The 22,660-nt window shown below is 39.1% G+C and overlaps 1 protein-coding gene across 3 annotated transcripts in view; it reads right to left on the reverse strand.

Moving 5' to 3' along the window:
* Positions 1–22,660, reverse strand: part of Klf12 (KLF transcription factor 12) — a 370,757-nt gene that overhangs the window by 322,088 nt on the left and 26,009 nt on the right. The window lies entirely within an intron of this gene.

The raw sequence follows: 22,660 nt of genomic DNA on the forward strand, positions 1-22,660 counted from the left end.
TTGAGCCATCTCTCTAGGCCCCTAGTGTTTACTTTTTGAGATCTCTATGTATACAGCATACTAACCCTCTATTGGATAGAGTCCTCCCATTGTCTAGGTTGTCTCTTGACTGTCTTTTGTTATAAGGGTTTTGTTTCTTTAAATCTGATGCAATCCTGTTTTTCAATCTTTGCTACTATGTTCTGGGCTACTAAGGCCCTATTCTGAGAAATCTTGGCATGATTCCTTATATTTTCATCTAACTGTTTCAAAGTGTCAGGTCTTACTTTAAAGCCTGATCTGTTTAGAGTTGAAACGAGACAGAGTGAAAGACGGGATCTAGCCTTTCACAAATGACTTTACTGTTTTCCTAGCAACCATCAACCCAAAAGACACAACCACATTGCTACAACATCTTTGCATCTGGAGACAGAAGATGTTGGCTGGGTCACAGTTTCAGGAAACTTGATGAAGCATTGCTTTAAACCAAAGAAGATATGACTGTAAATCATAGTGAGTTTAATACAGATTTAATTACATCATTCCTTTTGTAAGGATCACTACGTTAAATCCTCCTCACCGTTTTACTATGGAAACACACATATACCCACAGGTGCGAGTCTCTCGGCTGTAATTAATGATGTACTTTTATTCTCTATTATTGTGTGGAAAACATTCTGATGATTCCAAAGCAAAGATTAATGATGCCAAATAGCTCTGCGTTCCTCGGTTCAATTAAAACACTTACAGTCTGGAAAGCATAAGGGTACCCCGACATCGATGGTTTCCCACTAATCATTTTTCCTTCACAAAAAGCACCTTATTTACCTTCACTGGAAGTAAAGTCCCTGAAATCATCAAGTATACCATACTCTACGTATAAGTAAAAACCAAAACCTATGTCATAGTTTTGTCCTTTAAAGCATCATTTAGCTATCAGGCAAAGCTAAACTCCCTTCGATGACAGAGGGGAAAGGCGAGGAAAACATCCTCTGTAAAGGTTTTACAAAGAAAAATTTTTAGTGCTGGGGACACGCCCCAGCAGTTAAGAATACTTGTTCTTCTTGCAGACGACCCAAGTTTGTTTCCCAGCACCCAGAGGGCAGCTCACAACTGGGTGGAACTTCATTTCTGGGGAAACTAATGCCTCTTCTAGTTTCTGTAAGGCTCTCTGTATGTGGTACACATAAACTCACACAGCTATGAACATGTATGATTATTATGAATAATAATAATTTAAAGAAATATATTGAAGTGTCTCACAAGGTACTTTCTATTGCAATTTAACCAAGCATAAAATATCATGTACTTTTGCTAGTGGAACATTATAGAATGGTAACATTCATAGCAACCGAAAGTAGAAAAGTGATTGACAGGAGCTAGAGGGAATAAGGAGTTCCTGGTTAAACAGTTGCAGAGTTTCACTTTTGCAAGATGAAAAGGAGTCGGGAGATGAGCGATGGTAATGGTACAACGTGGGAATGAGGACATGAAAGGGTTCCCTGCATCCCTCCCCAGTAACCAGTTCCTCTGCTCCGCTCCTGCCAGAGATCATCAGAAAGGGAGTCCTCTTCATTATTAAAATTCAACTGGATAGACCGCAGTGCCTCATTCCCAGCGCCCTTAGTGAGTCAGTCTGAAAATTAAGTGTCTAGACATACCTGAAAGCTTGCAAATGGTGAAGGCTGAGAAGGCAACATGTTTCATTAAACATGGCTAAACTGTGCCTTCACAAACAAATTCACATAGACAAGAACATCTTGACACATGTTCTAACACACGTACATCCACATGTTCAGAGATTGGGCTGCCTTTCCAAAGTCAAATTATTTCCAGCTTGGCCAAATGTGTAAGTGAGCTAAAAACTGAATATTAAAGAAATTAAGCTGTATTATCAGTATGTAGGAAACATTTTTACTTATTAATTTAAACAGTATGCCACTAAAGGGAAAACTCAACTTTCTCCATTTGTCTGGCACCATACATCCTGAATCCCTGCAGAGCCCTTGGCGCTGCCTAACCTTCCACCCTAAGGACCCCACACTGGGAGCTGATTTTCCCTCCACAAGAAGGACCAAATACAGGTCTTCTGAGCAACTCTGACTGTGTCGATGTTTTTGCCTAAGATGAGAATCTGGTTTGCTATTTCTGGCGAAAGGGCAGAGAACATTTAAGGTTATAAGACTAACTTCTGTCTCCTGTGATTGACCAGGCCCTTCTGCAAGCACAGCATCCAGCTTCAAAAGAAGGAAAGGAGTTTTCCTTTTCCAGGATTAAGCAAACAAAAGTCTAGGGTGGGAACATACTCACAGACCTTGGGGCGACGGTTAGGTGGATGTTTAAAGAAAGAAACGAATTAAGAGCACAATAGAACTATTATTGTTAAAGAAAGGAAAGCCAAATAGGACAAGAACCTACAAAGGATATAAAAAAAATGTTTAAACAAAAATGACACAGAAGAAAACTACCCCGTGAAGATCAGTGGCTTAAAAGGAAGAGGTTTACCACTGGCTAGTTCATGATTCTGAGATGTTTAGGCAAACTATACCAGTATACATAAAGCACTCAAATGCTCCAGCTTAAAAAGCCTCCGGAGTGCACATGCCTTCCTGAGTGCCTCTTGGAGTCCCTAAGGAGGAATAGTAATTTGCATAAACCTACTTGAACTCCTTGCAACAGGAATAGACAGGATGCGTTTTTATATGTAAAAGTCTCTCCGTGCCCTAGCATGAGAAAATCCTCCCCCTAATGCCTCCCAGATCTACCCCATACTTCCCCATCCTTCCCCAACACTGACAACTTCTGAGAGGCCATGGCATCTGAACTAGCATGACCGTTTTAGAGTTGGCATCACTGAAAGAGAAAATGCAAGAGGGTGGTAGGGACTAGTAACCGGAGGTTTGGAGATGGAGAAAATCATGAACATAGGCAGATCTTAAAGTGTAGAACTGACATGGCAGAAATCATCTTCTTCATATGGAAGAAGTATGTGAAGTTCTTTAATAATTTAGACTCAACCCAGTAATTGACATTATGTCTTGGAACCCAGGAAATATTTAGGATACTGATTGTCCTAATTTTCTCTCTGTTGCTATGATTTGAAAAAAAAAAAAAAAAAAACATTCTTACCAAAACACAGCCTAGGAGAGGAGAGGGTTTATATGGCCTATGCTTCCAGGCCACAGTCCATCACTGAGGGAAGTCAACATAGACACCCAAACCAAAACATGATGCAAAAACCGTAGTGGAAAGGTGTTCACAGGCTCATGCTTAGGTAGCTTTCTTATACAGTCTACAGCCATCTGCCCAGGGAATGGTGGCACCCACGGTGGGCTAGGTTCTTCTAGATCAACCAACAATCAAAACAATTCCCTACAGACACTACCACAGGTCAGAGCAACTCCTCCACTGTGACTCCATCCTCAGGTGACTGGCCCTAAGGTATGTCATATTGACAGTCAAAGCTGGCTAGGACACGAGGAAATATTAAACACTTTCTGATAAACTATAATGGAAAAACGAACTAAGACTATCAATCTCCCCTTCCTTTTTCAGGATGATTTTGTTTTCAGGATGATTCCCCTTCCTTTTAAAAGGACTGTACTTTATTACTCTATATTAGTCTAATAGATAACATTATAAGTCCTCATTATATCAAAGAGACAAGTAGACTAGCTACCAGACTCAGTTCTGGTCAGTGATGAGCTCTCCCACTACGACTGTATTAATGGCTATTTAGCTACCTTAGGCTTTAGAGAACTCCCCTTTAGGGATTGGAGAGATGGTTCAGAGGCTAAGAGCACTGATGTTTCCCCCATAGGACCCTGGCTCAATCCCCAGCACCCATATGGCAGCTCGCAACCCTCTGTAATTCTAGTTCTTTACGATCTGATGCCTTCTTCTGGATTCTGCAGGCACTGCACATACATGCTACACAGATATACATGCAGGCAAAACGCCCCTACACATAAAATAAACAAATAAATATATTTTTACAAAGAAAGGAAGAAAATTCCCCATTAAATTTTAAGGTTGGGCTTGGAATGTGGATCATTTGATGAGGTGCTTGCCTAGCCTGTGCCAAGTCCTGGGTTCTATCACCAATGCAATACAACATGGAGCACAGACCCAGACCTGCACTCGGAAGGTGGAGGCAACACCATCAGATCATCTGCCTAAACGGTGAGCTCAGAGTTCAAGGCCAACTTTGGCTCCATGAGACTGTTTCAAAAATAATCTTTTTCAAATTCAAGGTCTTCCCATCATTTTTTTCTTAAAAAAACAAAAACAAAAACAGATGATGGTGACAAGTGACCACTCCACAGGTACTAAGAGTTAAGCCTACTGAATGGCGTGTGGGAACATTGGCCTGTGTCTCACTATAAAGATGGCAATGAAGGCAACACATTATTCTTGGATCGCTAGCAGTGTCTCGTGTAAGCTTTGGGACAGTATTTAAATAGCTAGTCAAGGAAACAATAAAGCTTCCCAAAATACTCTAGGTGTAGTCCAAACTTAGACTAAGTAGGAAATATCAGGGGAATTTTATCTTCTCTATCAAACAATAAACTCTCGGAACTAGTGATATGCAGAGCCAGAAAAACAGGGGATGGGAACTTTTTTCTCTTACTGGAGAGTCCATGTGCTAATAAAAACATTCATCAAAGGGCTAGTAAAGCTTTGCAGTATTGTTCCTTGCAAAACCTTTTTTTAAAGAATAATGTTAAACAATGTGGTAGTTATTGGCCCAAAGTAATAGACTATACTTAAATATCATGACCAATTAAACCATAGAAACAGAGAAAAGGTAAAGTTAGAAGCCAAAGACCCAAACACCAAAGAAGGTAAAATAAATAAATAACAAGATAAACAAAACAACCTAGAAAGAGAAAGACAGAGACAAATATGGAGGAGGGGGTGGGGTAGCAAAGATTAATAGTCTATCTATCTGCTAGTTCCTTCAAAGCGTTTTGCTAAAGAATTCTGTATACCTGGAGTTACCTCATGAGTTTTCCCATGAGTTGCATAAAGTATTATTTGGGGCTAAACATAAAATGCATAGTCCAGAGATCGGAAGATGGGTCAGTGGAGAAGAGTGCTGGCTGGGCAAGAAGCATGAAGTCCCGAGTTCAAATCCCTAGCACCTGTGTCAAAGGTCCGGCACGGCCACCTTGCACCTGTAATCCCAATGCTGTGGATGACAAAGAGGACCACTGGGGCTTGTTGGCCAGGCAGACTAATTAAAAATTTGAAACAAAATCTGTCAGCTCCAGATTCAGGAAAAAAGAAACAACTGTCTCAAAGGAATAAGATAGAGTGAAACAATAGGACACCCAATGACCTCCTCTGGCCTCCACAGCCACAGGTCCTAGAAATGCACACGTGTAGGTATGTGAATAACACATACACACACCAATCAAACAAAACACAGTTCAGAATTTCTTGCCCAGGTAAATTTTGTGGAAGCACCAAGACCCTACAAGGATGTCACTAGCACTGCAACAAGGCTGCCACAAGTGCCCCGCCCATACCGTCTCTAAAGCACCGGTTATACACCACGTGACACCAACGGGCTCACTGAGCAGCCTCCGAATTCCCACACCTCCTTGATGCTGCTACTGAGAGCGTCGCTCCCATTTCCAGATATAAACATCTTTACAGAGGCCATAGACACGCCCTTAAAGTGACAGCGGGGACTGAGCCCAGACCTTCAGAATGCTAGGGCTGAGGTACCAGCCGATAGCCAGTGCATGTCTGACATCGAAGTCTGCCAAAATTCAAAGAAGAACTTGACAAAGTGCCAAATCCTGGCACTATCTTCAGAGAGTCTGCCTTAGAGCTCTGGGGTTAGGCCCAGGGATCCGCATTCTAACACATATTTTAGGCAATTCTGGTGCATATTATCAGCATGACACTAAGAAATCTATAGTAAATTTGCCTTTTGAGGAAAAGCATAATTATTGGATTAGAAATTTTTTAACTTTTAACTTAAGCATATGATTATCTCTAAAAAGTAAAAACCACAGGAAATTATTATTTTTTTTCTTTTAGGCTGTTTCATATCTTTATATATAGTTATAGAGACAATTGAAATAATATACTTTTAAATGTTTCATAGACATACAAAATGATGGCTTGACATTTTGGGAACCAATTTTTTTTTGGAAAGATTCTTCCCCCAATCACTAATAATTTCACTTTGAGGGAGGCTTACGACCCTCAGCTAGAGCATTTTTCTTTGAAGTCTTGGTCTGTCCTCTGTACCTTCCAAACATGGATTGTCTAGAATCTTTCAGTTATGTGTCACTGAGGATGAGGGGACACTGTACCAGGATGGTGAGAAAGTCCAGAGTTCATTCTGACAATGCATCCCGCTGTGCAGAGAAAAGAAAGCAAAAGCCAAGGAGGCAGTTCTAGGGAAGCTTCAAGAGCTACGTGATTTGGGGCATTAGAAGCACATGGATGAGAACCTCAGCTACCACTAAAAGCACATGACTGAGTCAGTTCCTGTCAGAGACAAGGCAACAGAATGGCTGTAAAGATCTCCTCTCACCCATGAAAGTAGCTGAGGCTCAGCTGGCCCAATGAGACTGAGGTAGACTGTCAAAGCACGCAGCCTACTCCTTAAGTAGATTCATGATACCGTGAATTCATAGCTTTAGCTGGATACTATGTACCAAAGATGCAACATCTATTCAACATAATATCTGGGCTCCAATTATGTGCTGACATGCATCTGATACTGGGCTAATACATACTGAGGTGTGATCACAATATCTGAACTCCAATTATATCCTGACATTTGTGCCTAATACTGGGATAACATTGGTGGAGGTATGCTCTCTGGACCCAAGGAGTTTTCAGCATTTCAGGACAGACGAGTTGTGCCACCTCCTAATCAGGTGTCTCCTAAAGACACAACCAAGTTCCTGAAACTCTGGGGGTGGTGGTGGTAAATTGTAAAGTAGAGAAAGTGACAAATTCTTCAACTGTGCCATCAAATGAGAGCATCTCGAAGACTAAGACACTAATACACGATGCAGTGGCATTCCTTGGTGTCTTTTGGAAAGATAACTAGAAGTGGGCTCTCCAGCCGTATCAACACACAAATAGTTGAAGAGCAGAAAGAGATGGAGCCATGACTTAGGACACTCAAGTGCATGCTTGGAGAGGGCAGTGCTGATGAGGGGCATGGCCTATGGGAGGATTTGCTGTAGTCTCTTGTTCCCAGAAGTATGACACGGGTAAGTGATTGGAGGAAGGGAGTGGTACCCAACAGACCAGAGAGTAAAAGCATGGCCCTGTACTCTCTCGGCATCATTGGTTCCCTAAGAGATGAACGTCTTTGAAAGTTACATGTTGAGCTGAGTCCAAATATCATCCAGTTCTTACTACCTAGCAAACATGCTAATGATAAAGACCATTCTTGAAGCCATTTAATAAGCCACTGAAACAACTACACTGGTTAAAACAGAGAAGCTAGAGGACTGCCTTCTTTCAACCCTTGCATACTGAAAACCAAAGGAGAAAAAGAATTATTTGGAAATCCTATGGACTCAGAAGGTACTTCAAAGTATAAATATGTATTGATCTGCACAACCAAATGCAGGGCTGCTATATTAAAGATCAAAGATATTTTCTACCACTAGATAGATCTACAGGAGGTTTTCAATACCCAGATGTTAATACATTAACATTAATACTACAAATCTTGTTTTATAGAGATTTGAGGTTGACGGGAATGGATCATGAGTGCAAGAACGTACTGAAATGTTAAAATCCCTCATGAAGAATCATGATTGCTCTAATTGGCTTCTCTACTGATAGTTTACAACCTTGACCGAAAGCTACTTGCAGAGGAAATGGGTGATTTCTTCTCTTAACTTCCAAGTGACAGTCCACCACTGAGTAAGCCAAGAAAGAAACCTAGAGGCAGGAATTGAGGCAGAGACCAAGAGTGCTGCTTACTGGCTTGCCCCCAGGTTCATGCTCACTTTCTATTCTTATACATCCCAGGCACACCTCTTGCCCAGGGATGGCACTGTGCCCCTCATCATGTATTGGGACTTCCTGTATCAATTAGCAATCAATGAAATTCCTTACAGACAATCCCACAGGCCAATTCAATTGAGCTTCCTTTTTAGTAGGAAGCAAAATAGGATAAAGACACCACAAGAAAACCATTTCTCTTAGGAATGTAGATAGAAAAATATTCTAAAATCATAATCAAACTGACTTATACACTAAATGCAGTAACATTCAAAAATAATTGTGAACTATGATCAGGTAAGACTTATCCTAACAATGAAAAGTTGGCTTATTGTCTGAATAATAATCAGTTAATACTTTTTCATTTCAAGAGAGGCAATAAGAACATCTGACAAGATTCAAATGTCTTGATAAAGCCATTCTATTTACACTAGGAATGGGAAAGACAGGATTTAACAAATCTACAAAGACACCTACCACTGCAATGAATGACAAAAGACTATATGCTCTCTCTGCACCTGGGAAAAGGGACAACAAAGGGTTACTTGTTTGAAAACAAAGCGTTTCTTGTTTCTATCACTCAGTTTACCAGTATAATGGAAACTCTATCAAGGACATTGGATTGGATAGGAAAAATAAAACTACTGTTGACAACCTTATGATCCTGTAAACAAAACTGTTAAGGAATCAAGCAGACATTTCAATCCAGGTGATAAGTGCATTTGGCAAGGTTTCTGAATACAAGATCAATACACAAAAGGAAACTGCATTTCCATACACTTACAATGAGTGCCCAAAAGTAAAATTAAGAAAATAACTATGTACAGTAGCCTCAAAAACAAACAGGTGCAAATCCACCAAAGAAACTACACCTTCTGTTTCCTGGCAACTATAAATCATTCAAAGAAGCTAAGATTTGTGTAAATGAAAAAAGAAGTATATTGTTGGATTGGGTGATTGATGCTGTAAAATGGTCAATATTTCCTCTAAACTGAGCTCCAGATTCAGTGTAACTGTACCAGAAACCCAGCTGATTCTCGTTAGAAACCGGCATGCTCAAGTGGTAGTTACCCCATGGTACCAGCTCCAAAGAAGGAGGAGATGGAGAGATAGAGGAAAGGTAATGAGGGTGAGAGAGGAAGGGAGAGAAGCTGATCCTCGGATTCTTATAGAGCTGCGGGGGTTCCAGAAAATTCAAAACTACCTTCAAAAGTAAGAACTAACGAGGGCTCAAATGAACTAGTTTAAAACCTGTAAGAGATCAGTGTAGTGGCACAGCTCAGACAGCAAGCAGAAATACAGGGAGTTCAAGACCGGCATGAGCCAGAAAATCGGGTCAGTATAGGATACAAGACCCCACCTTAAAAACAAATGAAAAAATAAATAACTTACAAGAAAAAAATTGGCAAATAAGAATGTGTGGTGTTAAACACATTCTTAACACCACAGCAGTGTTAAGAATGGAAGAGAAACAGCAGTGGACCAGAAGTAAAAGTCTAGAAGTAATATCAAGTGCTGACAGTCAACAGATTTTTGAACAAGTGTCAAGCTAATAAGATAGAAAAAGAACAGCTTGGGACCCCTTTAGCCTCATCTCAAGCTTTAATGTTTAAGATTGAATCCAAGACCTCTATGCTGTACCCACATACCACAAACAGTCTCTTCAATTAATGGTGCTGGGGAAGATGAATATTCATATGCAAAGCATGATTACAGCGGGTGCTTATCTCGAACCATTTGTACAGATTTTATTAAAACGGATCAAAAGCCCAAGTGTAAAAGCTAAGACAAATTATTGTTAGCCAAAATATTGGGAATCCATTTTCATGACCTCAGATCTGGCAATGGTTTCTAAGTCTGACATCCAATCCACAGCTAACACCAAAAAATCACGACATGATCGTGTCTGCAATGTTGCCTTTGGAGATGATCACACAGTGAGTCATACTGCCTTTTCAGAACGGTCCCTTTCCATCGAGCAACATGGATGCAAGTTTCCTCCATGTCTCGTCAGGTTGACAGCCCGTTCTTTGCTCTGACACTTCATTATCTATCAACATTGACTTATGCATTCATATAACACAGGAGGCTTGGGTTGCTTCCAAGCTCTGGCAATGATGAATGCAGATATAAATAGACAAATGGCTCCCAAAATGCTGGGGGAAGAGAAAGAAATAAATAGACGGACAGAATGCAAAATCTTCTTAGGCAATGAAAAGGTTCTGTATGACACTCACACCAGATGCATCTCACCATAAATTTGTCCAAAGTCTTGAGAAACACAACACCAAAGCCTCAAATATTTACTTTGTGTGATAAGGATGCGCCCAGGCATGCTCCCTGACTGCAGCCATTGTACAGTTCTTTTGGAACATGCTGACAGCAGGAAAAACCATGCATAAATGTGAACAGTGAATCTGAGAACTTTCTGTGTGTTTCCCACTATTTTCCAGTGACCCAGAAGCGACTCTGAAACAAATCAGGCCTTTGGCTAGAACGGTGAAGAATTAGGTTTTGTCAAAGTTAACTTCTGTAGAGATACTATACCATCAGGTGACCTTCAGAATAAAAGAAAGCATTTCAAAACCGCATCTCTGAAAGAGCTTAGCACTGAAAAAAATATAAAGAACTTCTTAACCTCGGCAACAAAAGGCAAACAACCCAATAAAAAGCAAAGGGATTAGAAAGACACTTAGCCCTAGAGGATACTCAAATAGCTACACATGAAAAAAGGATCAACATAACTGGTCACCAGGGAAATGCAAATGACAACCATTGGGATGGTCCTTATAACTACTAGGATGGCTATAATAAAAAAAAAAGAAGATAACAATTAAACAAGCATTGACAAAGAAGAGGAAAAACTAGAACCTTCCACAGGCTTCTCATCCAGATGAGGATAGCAGAACCTCTTTGGAAACCAGGATGACAGCCACTCAAGAGCATCCACACAGATTTATCACATAATGTAGAAAGTTGATTGCTCAACATAGACCCAACTAATTGAAAAGAGGTGTTCACGCGAAACTTGTATACATACATTCACAGCTGCATGATTCACAATAGGCAGAAGATGGAAGCAATCCAAATATCTATCAACACATGAAGGGAAACAAAATATTAGTGGGTAAATGGAGCAGAAAAATAATCTTAGAGGCAGCAGTCCTGAAAATAGCTGTTTTTAAAGAATGGAAAGCTATATCATCCCTGTGTGCCGGATGGTGTCTCAAAGCTTCACCCAGAAGTTTATGCACAAGTTTTTAATTTTATTTTCAAACTCAAATATTTTACCTAAACCCTACTTCTTCTGTGAATCTGACAGTCTGAGTATAGTACTCAAAATAAAATATAAAGAAATGAAATGTCAAACTCATAGATAGGCCAACACAAGGGTTCTAGTTGATTAAAAAGAATTCCTTTATAAGTTATAAGCAACAACAATAGTTATAATTTGTGAAAAACATGCAACAATTATTTAGTTATATTAAACTATAAAAATACTTCAGTGCTGATTCTAGACTTTAAGGAATATATATAAAACATAAGTAAGGAACTGACTAAAAATTAAATAAGTGTGTATTGTATATGAATATATGTACCATGTACACATATGAAGAGAATGTGCATAAGAGCATAATCAATATAACAAATGAATATAAATGGAGTAAACACTGCTTTGATTTAAATACCAACCAAATATTCTGATTTCAAACTAGTTTACTTATTGAACAATATAAAAAGTCACTCACTCCTGAGAAAATGACTGCTTTCCCCAAAGATTTCAGAGCTTGCTTGGCACACGAGTACAAAAGTATGGGGGGGAGGAAGGCTAGAAGATACTGTAATTAAGTTATTCAACTATGCATTTAAATATTTAAATCAATATATAGCAAACACATGACTCTGAGTGTGTGATTTTAAGCATTGTATACACCCATCTTTGGGATATATATACTATATTCATAAACACCTATCTCACATATATGTACACACAGAGAGAAATCTGTAGAGAGGCAGGAGAATAAGTTTATAACCTTATTCATGCATTCAAATTGGCTGGACTTCAATGTTATTTCTAGGGAAATGAAAAAAACAACAGGGCACAGTGGTTTTATTAAAAGGAGAAAGGAATGTTACAATCTGGAGATTTTTAGATGATTTTATTTGATTTTAAGGCTCATCTGTGCAAAAGAAAAGACAGATGGTATAATAGGCTTCCATGGTATTTCCATGTATTTCCCCATATAAGTAGGAGAATATACATCCATTTCTCTGTTGTGTGCACACTTTCTGTAATGGTGAAGGGACTGGGCAGATGATCCCCGGAAGCAATGTCTGACACACAGGAATTTCTCATCCCATGTTTGTTTCCCACAAGCGCACCCTCTCTATCCATCATTACTGTGAACACATTTGTGAAGTTAGGTATTTTCCAAGTCAGAGGGTTCCCAGAAGCAGCCCAGTCCACTTCTTGCTGCTCACGCTTGTCCTTTCTCTCCCCATTGTAGGCTGGCTATCAATTTCCACAGGCAAACTCAATTCTGGTACAGATTTCTGAGATTTGATCCTAAAGTCTGCTCTTTGTGGACTCTCATCACGCATCCTCTCAACTGTGAAGTTCACAGTCTTCAAGTCTGAGTAGAACAAAGTATCAATCCATTTCCTTCTTTCCAGATCCCGGTCTTTTTTTAGATAAGATTTAAATCCCCACGTGGGACTCCAGGATAAAAACTTCAGCAGGTTTTTGACAATAAATCTGTACTCGGTGAATCTTAGCATGCCGTCATCTGAGATGAGGGAACTTTTGTCATAGGGAAACTTTCCAGGGCTGTATGATTTTGAAGAGAAATGTCACATTCCATCTTCCCAATGGCTTACAGATATTATATGGTTCTCACTCGCTGTGGTTGTCACTTTTGACATTGGGTATTATGAGAAGTTGTATCTCTCCAGCCTCAGATCTGATTCCAGAAGGAGCCTGAGAATGCTGGGTTGTATTCAGGAGGGTGTTGTTCTGATACTGCCAAGGGCATAGAGTTCCACACACGAACACATGCCCAGGAACTCTCACGCCTCCGTGGGATCTTCTCAGGATCCAGAGTCCCCACCACTTGCATGATGTCATGCACTGTTTCGGTCCTGATGAAACTCAGCTTTTATACACACCCTAGACAATACCTATCTCTCGTGTTCATTTTCTGCCGAATGATCGGAGCTTTTTTTTTTCTTTTTTTTTTCTTATTTTCCATTTAGTTACAAAAGCTCAGCTTCCATGTAAATTGATGACTGTGAAAAGTATCAGGTTCAAACAAATCCAAAAGTTCTCTATAAAGTGAATAAGAAGAGTTCATCGCTGAAGTCTAAACTATTCTTTGCAGCCACTGGCCCTTTCGTTGGCACGGGGCACAGTTCTCACAAAATCATAGATTGGACAGATTACACACACACACACACACACACACACACACACAAAGACAGACAGACAGACAGACAGATAAACAGACATAAAGTTTTCTTCTAATGATGAGGGCTAGGATGCAGCTCAGTTGCACAGTTGCTTAACTGAGATGTGCAAGGCCCTGGAGTCTCTCCAGTGAGATATAAAGAGGGTGAGGGAGATAAGGAGATGGGGGGGCACTGGATGAGAAGATGGGGAGGTGGTCAAGGAAGAAGAGGAAAGGGATAGGAATGCGAAGGAGAAGGAAGTAGGGAGGGTAGAGGGAAGTCAAACATTCACAGGAAAGATTGCAGCTGTGATGAGCATGCAGCCAACCTTTATAGAAAACCTCTTGCCACACAAGGTTATTCTAAATAAAACATACTCGCTCAAGATTCAATTCTTTAACCTAATCTTTTCAGAGAAATTATTTCAGTGACTGAAACAAGGGCTTAGTGTTTCCCTTAGCTTTTTTTTTTTTTTTAATGGCTATTTGTAAATCTTGCTTCTGTTTCCGAGGAAACTGAGGAGGTAACACCTGAAGCAGGAAGCCACTCCCAGCTTCTTTTCCATCCCTGGCTGACACATGTGGTCACTGCTTATTAGCAGAAAAAATTACCTTCTAGTGTCATTGGATGTCACACAAATAAGAAAGAAGAGAAAATGTCAATGCCTTTGGCTGCCTCTTCTGCTAACAACAAAATAAACAAAACAAAAACCCGCACAGGGCTCCAGACAGGGAGCGTGGCTTGTGCTCCGCTTCAGAAATGGCCAACACAATACATGGTCATTTTGAGGCAAAAAGACTTTAACAGTTAGATTTGTTAGTCAGATGTTTCTGCATTCAAATTCCACATCTCTCCCCCTTGGGTAAGTTAGTTCAGCTCTCTGAACCATAGTTCACAACTTTTAACATTCATATTTTAGAGCCTCATGTGTTCAAGGCTTTTGGGATTGATAGCCAGCCTTGGGGGAAACTGGGGAAATAAAAACACAAATGAATGCAAAATATTGAGTCCAGAACTAATTTTATCCCTTTAGAGAATCTAAAAAGCTATGCTCAGAGATGGGAAAACTGCCTCGGTAGATTTTAATGAGTTTCTGATGAGTATAAAGTAAGTAAGTTTTTATTGTGAGTCCTCATCGGCAGGGTTTACATGGAGAAATGGTATTCTCAAAAGCTCAGGAGAGTGTTCCCTCCAGAAGCTCTCCATGTGACTGTAGAACACTGAGATGGGACAGTCGACAAGACTTTACCCATGCTGAGACCCTGTGCCTAAGAGTGCTGAGCTTCAAGCAGTACCAAATGCAGAAGGACTACTGAGCATGTGTACACAGAGGTTGCTTAAAAAGCATCCATTCTTTTATAATCCATTATTATCTAACCATTGCAAGCTATTGAGCACCCCATTCCTGGACTGAAGGGTCCAAAAACTTTAAACAGGAGCTGCTGAGTTTTGCTGGCTAGCCTGTCCCAGAGACTCTATCCCATTTGTTTCTCTGTCTCTCTTGTCTCTCTCTATCTCTCTGTCTGTCTGTCTCTCTTCTTCTCTCTCTTTGTATGAGGGTGTGAGGTGTGTTTGTGTGTCTTCATGGGTGTAAGTGTATATATGCACATGCATGTATAGATGAGTGTGCTTTTGTATGTGCATGGACTTCAGAGATTGGCATGAGCTTCTTTCTTAGTTGGACTTGACAACAAACTTGACAACAACTAACCAGAGAAATGTCTTACCTTATATTCTGAGACAGGCTTCTCACTGAGCCTGGAACTCATCAATTCAGCTATGCTGGCTGGCCAATGTGTTGATGGATCTTCCTGCCTCAGCCCTCCCCAACACTACATTATAAACATGCTACTCTACCTAGTTTTTACATGAATAATGGAGATTTGAGCTCAGGGCTGCGTGTTGGTATACCAGACACTTTACTGACTGAGCAATCTTTCCAGAAACATTTTTAGCATATTTTAAAGTTCAAATATTTTCCCAAACATGTAACTCCGCAGTATGATTTAAAATATATAAACAATATACACATATTCATGTGCTTTTATGATTTAAGCATCTGCTATTGCACAGCAGGTTTTTAAATCAGCAAGTAATTACTTCCCATTCTACAGACTTTCAATGCAACAAAATTAGCTTTTTTTGTTATCATTATTATTTTTTTACTTACAGGTACATATAATGCCCTGACACACAGATATACAGAAAATCAGAATTCAACTTTGTAGTCTCTCCAAATAATACATAAAAATTTTTAAAAAGTAAAGAGTTTAAAAAAAAAACAAAGCAACCACCACCACCACCACAACAGCAACACACAAAGAAAACTTGACAACAACCAACCAGAAAAATGTTTGCATCCAAGCTACAGTTAGCTTCTACCACCAGATAACCACAGAGTCATAGTAGTCATTATTACTATAAGGTGGCCCTTCTGTAGCTTGCTGCCTACCCCAATGCAAACAAAACAAAACAAGGAAAAAAAATCCAGAAATACTGATTCTAGAAAAATTAGCATTACAGGCAGAATACTGAAGACAATTTGGTTTCTATTTATCATACATTAGTGTTGAACTCAAATCTCAAGTATTTCAGGGAGGGGGACAGTGCACACACTTTTACTAAAGTCTGAGAAAGGTCCTCACAATTATTAAATGCCACTACTGCTTCTGGGGATAATCTTGTGCTGGATGATGCTAGACTAATTGCATACCAGCAATCATAGATATTATCAAGATCACTAAATCCAGAAGCACCAGGATGCTGAGAGATCTTCACTTAGAGCAGGAGAATTCAACTCTCAGCTAAGTTCCATCTTTACTGGACCCAACAAAGACTTATCCATGTTCCTTCGCACTGAATTGTCTAAACCACTCTCAAGTTTCCAAAATTCTTTCTATCCAATGCCCTAAAGATCTGCCTATGGACTAATAAATGGTTTCACCAAATCTCGTGTGTCTATTTTAATACAGGGCAAGAATGTATTTCTCAGATACTTGGCCAACCCTCCAAGAAAGAGTCAAAGACACTAGTAGCCTTTGTGTTCAAGTTTGAAATCCACTCAGTAGGCACTAAAAAGTATTTGGATAGCTAGTTTACGCAGTCCAAAATCATTACACAGCAATCACATATTAACTGGAAACAAGTCTAAGCAAACAAGCAAACATGTTTGTATGCAACACTTATTGCATTCAGAGTCTTAAAGTTGTGACATACTAGATGCTATAGGTCCTTAAAAAGAAGTCAATGTTTTTAGACTAGATTAGTTGTGTGAATATTAAGGATATTTTATGATACATTTTTGATAATAGACTTAATGCATAGTTGTTGAGTCATTTTTTTATAAAACCTATTTCCTTATTCTTTGATGACTTTATACATGTATATTCTAATTTTTTGGTTATTTTCACCAACATCTTCATTACTTTCTCTCCTTCCTGCTACCCCTGCAGTTGCCCTTCTCAACAGTTTCCCCATCAATTTGATGTTTTTTTTCTTTTTTTGAGTCACTGGGTTTAATTATGGCTGTCACATGAGTTGGGGGTTACTTATCAGCAACTATACCACCAAAGAAAATGTTTCAATGATTTTCAAAAATAACTTTGTCCTGTTATCAATTGCCTTAAGTTTATGAAACTTTTACAATACAAAAATCCTTCAACTTAGAAAACACAGCCTATTATTCCCCAACCAGAAGAAGACTTTTACCATCTTATTGAATTGCTAAAGATGCGTGCAGAATCCCTAACTCTTCAGGCATTCCTTTCAGCTGGTCCTATACCTAGACGCATTCATGAAGACGGCTGGTAGCCTCTCAAGGCCTGTCAGGTGAATGGTTGAAATCCCGTGCTCTTATTTGAGCAGATTCAAGTAAGGGAAAACTGACATAATGTCTAAAGGTTGTTCATCAATGTTCCAGTGAGAGTCACAAGGAAACAGAAGGCAATGTAACAGTGCAAACATGATGAAATGCTAATAATTGAGGCGCTCTTGCAATTAATTTCTTATCAACTTAAAATTACTCCTCAGTAAGAGATTTGAAAAATTACCTCACAGTTTTTATGCCAAGGCTACAGGACATGGTATAATTTCATCCAGCTGTTAAAAAGCAATCCAAACATCTTCTTTTAATTAATTAAATGGTTGTACCATTTGAACAGATCACGAAGGATTTTCTTCCACAGTGGCCACTTAAAATGATGAATTGGTCTAAAAAGCTTTGTGGTCAAAGATGTTAGCTGGGTACCGAGAAACATAGTCAACAGCACAGCTAGAAAACATATATTCCATGGTGGTGCACTTCTACACAGAAAAAAAAAAAAATCCAGGAGAAGGTGAGCACTAGTCAAGTGGTTAGTAACAGATGGCATCCCAAGTAGCCCAGGATAGCCCACAGGGGATTCTGAAGAACTAAGTACATACATGTGGGGGAAATGTACCTACAGAATAATAAGATATTTCTATGACTTGGTAGGTTTTTAAAAAAAAACATAAATAAATCAACTGATTTGAAACTAATCAGACAGCCTCAACCTTTAATTCCAGCTCTCAGGAGGTGGGAAAAGAAGAGTCTGGATTAAGAGATCAGTCTGGGCTACACAGCAGCTCAAAGACCAGTTGATAGCTACACAATAGAACTGTCACTCTCAAAAAAAAAAAAAAAAAAAAAAAAAAAAAAAAAAAAAAAAAAAAAAAAAAAAAAAAAAAAAAAAAAAAAAAAAAAAAACAATACAGAACTAAAGAACAACAACAACAAAAAGCCAGGCATAATAGTAGTGCACACATGTAATACCAACTGCTAGTAGGGAAAGAACAAGAGAAGGTCAAGGCCTATGTTTTAGGCAAGCCTGAGCTACCAGAATCATTATCTCAGAAAGAGAAAGACAACTCCAAAGTAACTACTAATACCTAGTGGTGAACCAGTGTATAACTGTGCCTAATTCCAAAGGCTTGGTCTACTATGTCTATTATGGTCTAATACTATAAAAGAAAGTTCAGAAATTGCATATAACCCACGAACACAGTACCCAGTGTGTCACTGTAGATAATGACTCAGAAACAAATGGTCGCTCATTAGAAGCACAAGAGGTTAGGTGAAATCCAATAATGTAAGAGACTCTAAGAAGTAAATTTAATCTTAGAAAGGTGAGAACAATTTTCCAAGTGTTTACAATTATCTCTTCAAAATGGATTGTAAGGCTTCTTCTGTCCTGACGAAACTCCAATCACACATCCCATACAGAGCAACAAAATAGAGATGCAGGCGGAAATTTACCAGATGACATCCTCTCAGGGCCTGTGAGTCATCGCAATTGAACACATTTTTAGTACATCATTTTGGCGATTTGTACATTTTGTTTCTAGACAGTGTCAAGTGGGGCATCATTATTTCTCTGAGGACAGGTAGACGGCTTGATGAGTGATTAAATTCCGACTTTACAATGGCCAATGTTTATTCAACCGTAATTTTGCAGTCCGATATTTCTATATACTTACGTAAATTGAGATTCATGAAAATGCGTAAGACATTCAATTTTCACAGCTTTGTTCTCGGAACCAGTCTGCGGCCAGGGCTCTTTATAGCTCACCCCAAGTCTTCAGTGACCGAGACCCAACTTTCTTGAGGGAGCCTGATGACAAGCTTCCTGTGTGTATCGCTAGTGTCCTGAAATTTCTCTGTGAACAGTATTACCATTTTGCCTGCCTTCCACACTGAAAATATATCACAGGCAGTAAATTGCTCTCAAGAAACCTTTTTCCAATAGGGGTGCCATGATGGATAACCATAATCCAACACATGACTTGGGAAGGAGAAACTTGAGCATCAGAAATCTAAAGTCAGTCTCAGTTCCAAGGCAAGTTTGAAGACAAAAACCTCAGGTACATGAGTCTAACCTATTAGAATTTAAGTTCATAAATATGTGCATATTCGCATACACATAGTATTCATACTTAAATCAGACAACTTCTAAGTTTGCAGCAAAGCAACAACAACAACAAGAAGACAGAATGCACAGAGTGCAGGCTCGCCTATTTTGGGATTGTTTAGAAATGGGCTAGGTCCTCTCCTCCCCACCCCCCTACCCCCGCATATTTGCTCAATGACAGGATGTGCTTTTTTTTTAATCTAACTCTTCACCCATGCACATTAATGATTGCTTTTAATTCTTAGAGTTTGTATTTGTTAAGGCTGCAAGCTGCCCAGGTAATCCACAGTGGGCTGGGTCACCCCTTATGCTCCGGCCACTCTCCAGGCCCAGGCATGGCAAAAGCTAATGACTGTTGTTTTACTAATAAGAGAGAACTGCTTTTTCTCTAAATAAACCAATGCATGTAAAGTGATAATGAACCCAGTCAGTGGGAGTAGGAAGATTCCCTAAAGCAGGGATAGCCTGGGTAGCACAGTGACATTCAAACAAGGCTGAGCTGTGTAGGGAAATGCTACATAAAATAAGTAAGTATATAAATAGTAAATAAAAATAAGATAGATTTCTCGAATAATTATAGTCCTATACCCTTAAGCAAGTTGTAAATAATTAACGATACAGTTGTGATGATCATATACCACCTAAGAAAAGAACTAATATGTTTAGTAGTTTAGAAGTCTGAAAGTAGGAATATTCCTAGGAATACAGTCATGAGTTTTATATATCCAAAAGAGAGAACTGCTTTCTTTCAGTCCATCTCTAGCTAGACTATAGATTATTTGTTTATTTTTTTAATACTAAACTGATTAATGAAGAAAGATACAAAGCAAGGCCAAAGCAAACATAATTACATTTTTATTATATGTGATACAATGGAGTCAACAACATTACACAAAACATGAAATAGTTTGACAAACTACATCCCTTTGTTCACAGAGTATATGTTCAAAGTCTCTGGTATATGCCTGAAACTGTGGGAAGTATAAAGCCTCAAGTATACGGTGTTTTGTTTTGTTTTGTTTTGTGTTTTCTCTAATACAGTCCTTTAGTATTTAATTTAAAAATTGTTAAAGTTAAAGATAATAATAGTAACTAATAAAATAGAGCTGTAGCAAAATTCTGATATTGAAATTGTTATTGTATATCTCTATTCTCATACTGTGGGCCAAAAAGTAAAATAAGGTTGCATGACTGTTGATTTTATCTCATCGCCACATGTGAGGCACAGTGGACACTCAAGCCTTCATCTCTACCTTACCTGTACTTAGGAAAGACTTTCATTGCCTCAGGCAGTTCTAGACATAATCAATTCCAATACAGTCTTTTTTCAGCTTCAGTTTTTATTAATTGTAAACTGGCCATTAGACAGTTAAAAAAGAGTTAAAATATAAGTCAACTTTTTGAGAAATTAACCTAAAAATCATGATCCACTTAGCATTTTTATAGAATTCCACTTCATTGTAGTAAACACTGTGCTTCAAGTTTTAAATATTTAGATATTATTTAAAGTTAAGCAGAGTAGAGTATACATATAACTTCAGAACTTGGAAGTGAAGACAGGAGGGTCAGGAGTTTGAGGCCAGTGGTGCCTAAATACCTGTCTAAACAAACAAATAAATATAAAGACAAATTAATTAGCTAATGTCTTTGAAATGTCCATTTTCTTAACAAGCAATAATGACTTTTTCTGCATGCCTAAAGCAAACATAATCTGTATGCACAAAAACTCTACACTTCATTGCTTGTGGAGACCATGCGTTAGCCTTGCCCAGGGGCCAAGCATGCTCTGTCATGCTTGTACTTCCAAGTCTAAGGCAAGAGGATCATAGGCTCTAGGCTAGGATCTGGGGGACAGAACAGGAGCTTGTTTAAAACATCATAGAAAAACAAAACAAAAGGGCATGAATACTATTAAACAACTGGATAATTATTTTAGTCTTTAAACATATGTCCATGGGACACCTGGTTCAACACAAAACATGGCAAGGGTATTTCCTTCCTGAAATGGCACACAGTATCTTAAACCTGTTTCTCCAATGACCACAGGATACATCCAAACTGAATAATTCAGAAAGTATCTCCTTACTTTTCCTCTGTATTATGACATTAAATTCTTCCCCAAGAAGTTAGCTGATGAGGTCAAAATCCAGCAGAACACAGCAAAAAGCTATTTTTTTTTTAATTAAAAGGTAACAGATACAAAGTTTGCCACACAAAAAGCCTTTGGGACAATCATAGTACTGACTATGAATATAAGAATATTGAGAGTTTTAAATCATGGGAAATGGTAACTTTTACTAAAACTCATATAAAGTTGAGAGTAAAACAGAAGTACATGGCTGTTTCTATAGAAACAGAATATAATTCTAGATGCCATATGCAAGAATTAATGACAATAGCTGGGGCAGTTTTTCAAAAAGGTTTGGGGTGAAAGCAGGAGGATTGGGTGTTCAAGGTCATCTTTAGCTTGGTTTAGCTAAACCAAGTTTAGTCCAACCTGGGTAACACGAGACTCTGTCTCTAATAAACAAACAGGTAAATAAATGAAAACAGGAAAGATGCTAACAGCATTTTAAAACCTTTAGGTCGTGGTTCCTAAAATGACTAAGGAATATGACTGGAAAGCTTCAACCTACCCTTATAATATCCATAACATTTTCAAAAGAAATTGAAAATTAAGGTTTTTAAAGGTAGATATTCCGTGAGTCTCTGGAGGCTTAAACCTCTGAAAGCCCTGCCTGTTTCTGAAGCATTTCTGTGGGTTAAACTAGCCAGAGTGAACCTCTGGCTGGCTCACACCCAGCACTTCCTGCCTCACCCTCAGTTCAAGTTGCTTCCTGTGTCTGGACAGCCCTTCCTCTCCTCCACCCATGCAAGTGGAACCCACCCTTCAAAGGGCAGCTCATTGGCCATGCCTCTACAGAGCATCTGTGGGACCTCTGGTAGGGATTCTCAAAGCTGTCCATTTTCCAGTCCTACAATTCTCATCACAGCCTGACTTCAGAAGTAAGCATGTACTCTATCCCCGCTCTGGGGTGGAGGGAAGAAACTGAGGCCCCTGATAACACCAGCTACCAGCTCTTAGCCTTACAGTATGCCAAGCCCTGAAAGCGAATGGAATGGCTCAGAAAATACAAAATCTCTGTCATCTCCATTTTACAAACGATGAGGTGCCCAGAGGATTAAATAGCCAACTAAACAAATCCTAGGAAAACAAGATTCTAAATCCTTTTTCCCCAGCCTCACTGACGATGTTGCAATCTGTTGGTCTCAGCTTAGTTGAATGAACTGGGATCTTGCTGGAGAGGCCAGGGAGGTGA

This window comes from Alexandromys fortis, unplaced genomic scaffold (assembly GCF_014885135.2).
Source record: "Alexandromys fortis isolate MF-2015 unplaced genomic scaffold, M_Fortis_MF-2015_v1.1 scaffold_43, whole genome shotgun sequence".
Taxonomy (NCBI): Eukaryota; Metazoa; Chordata; class Mammalia; order Rodentia; family Cricetidae; genus Alexandromys; species Alexandromys fortis.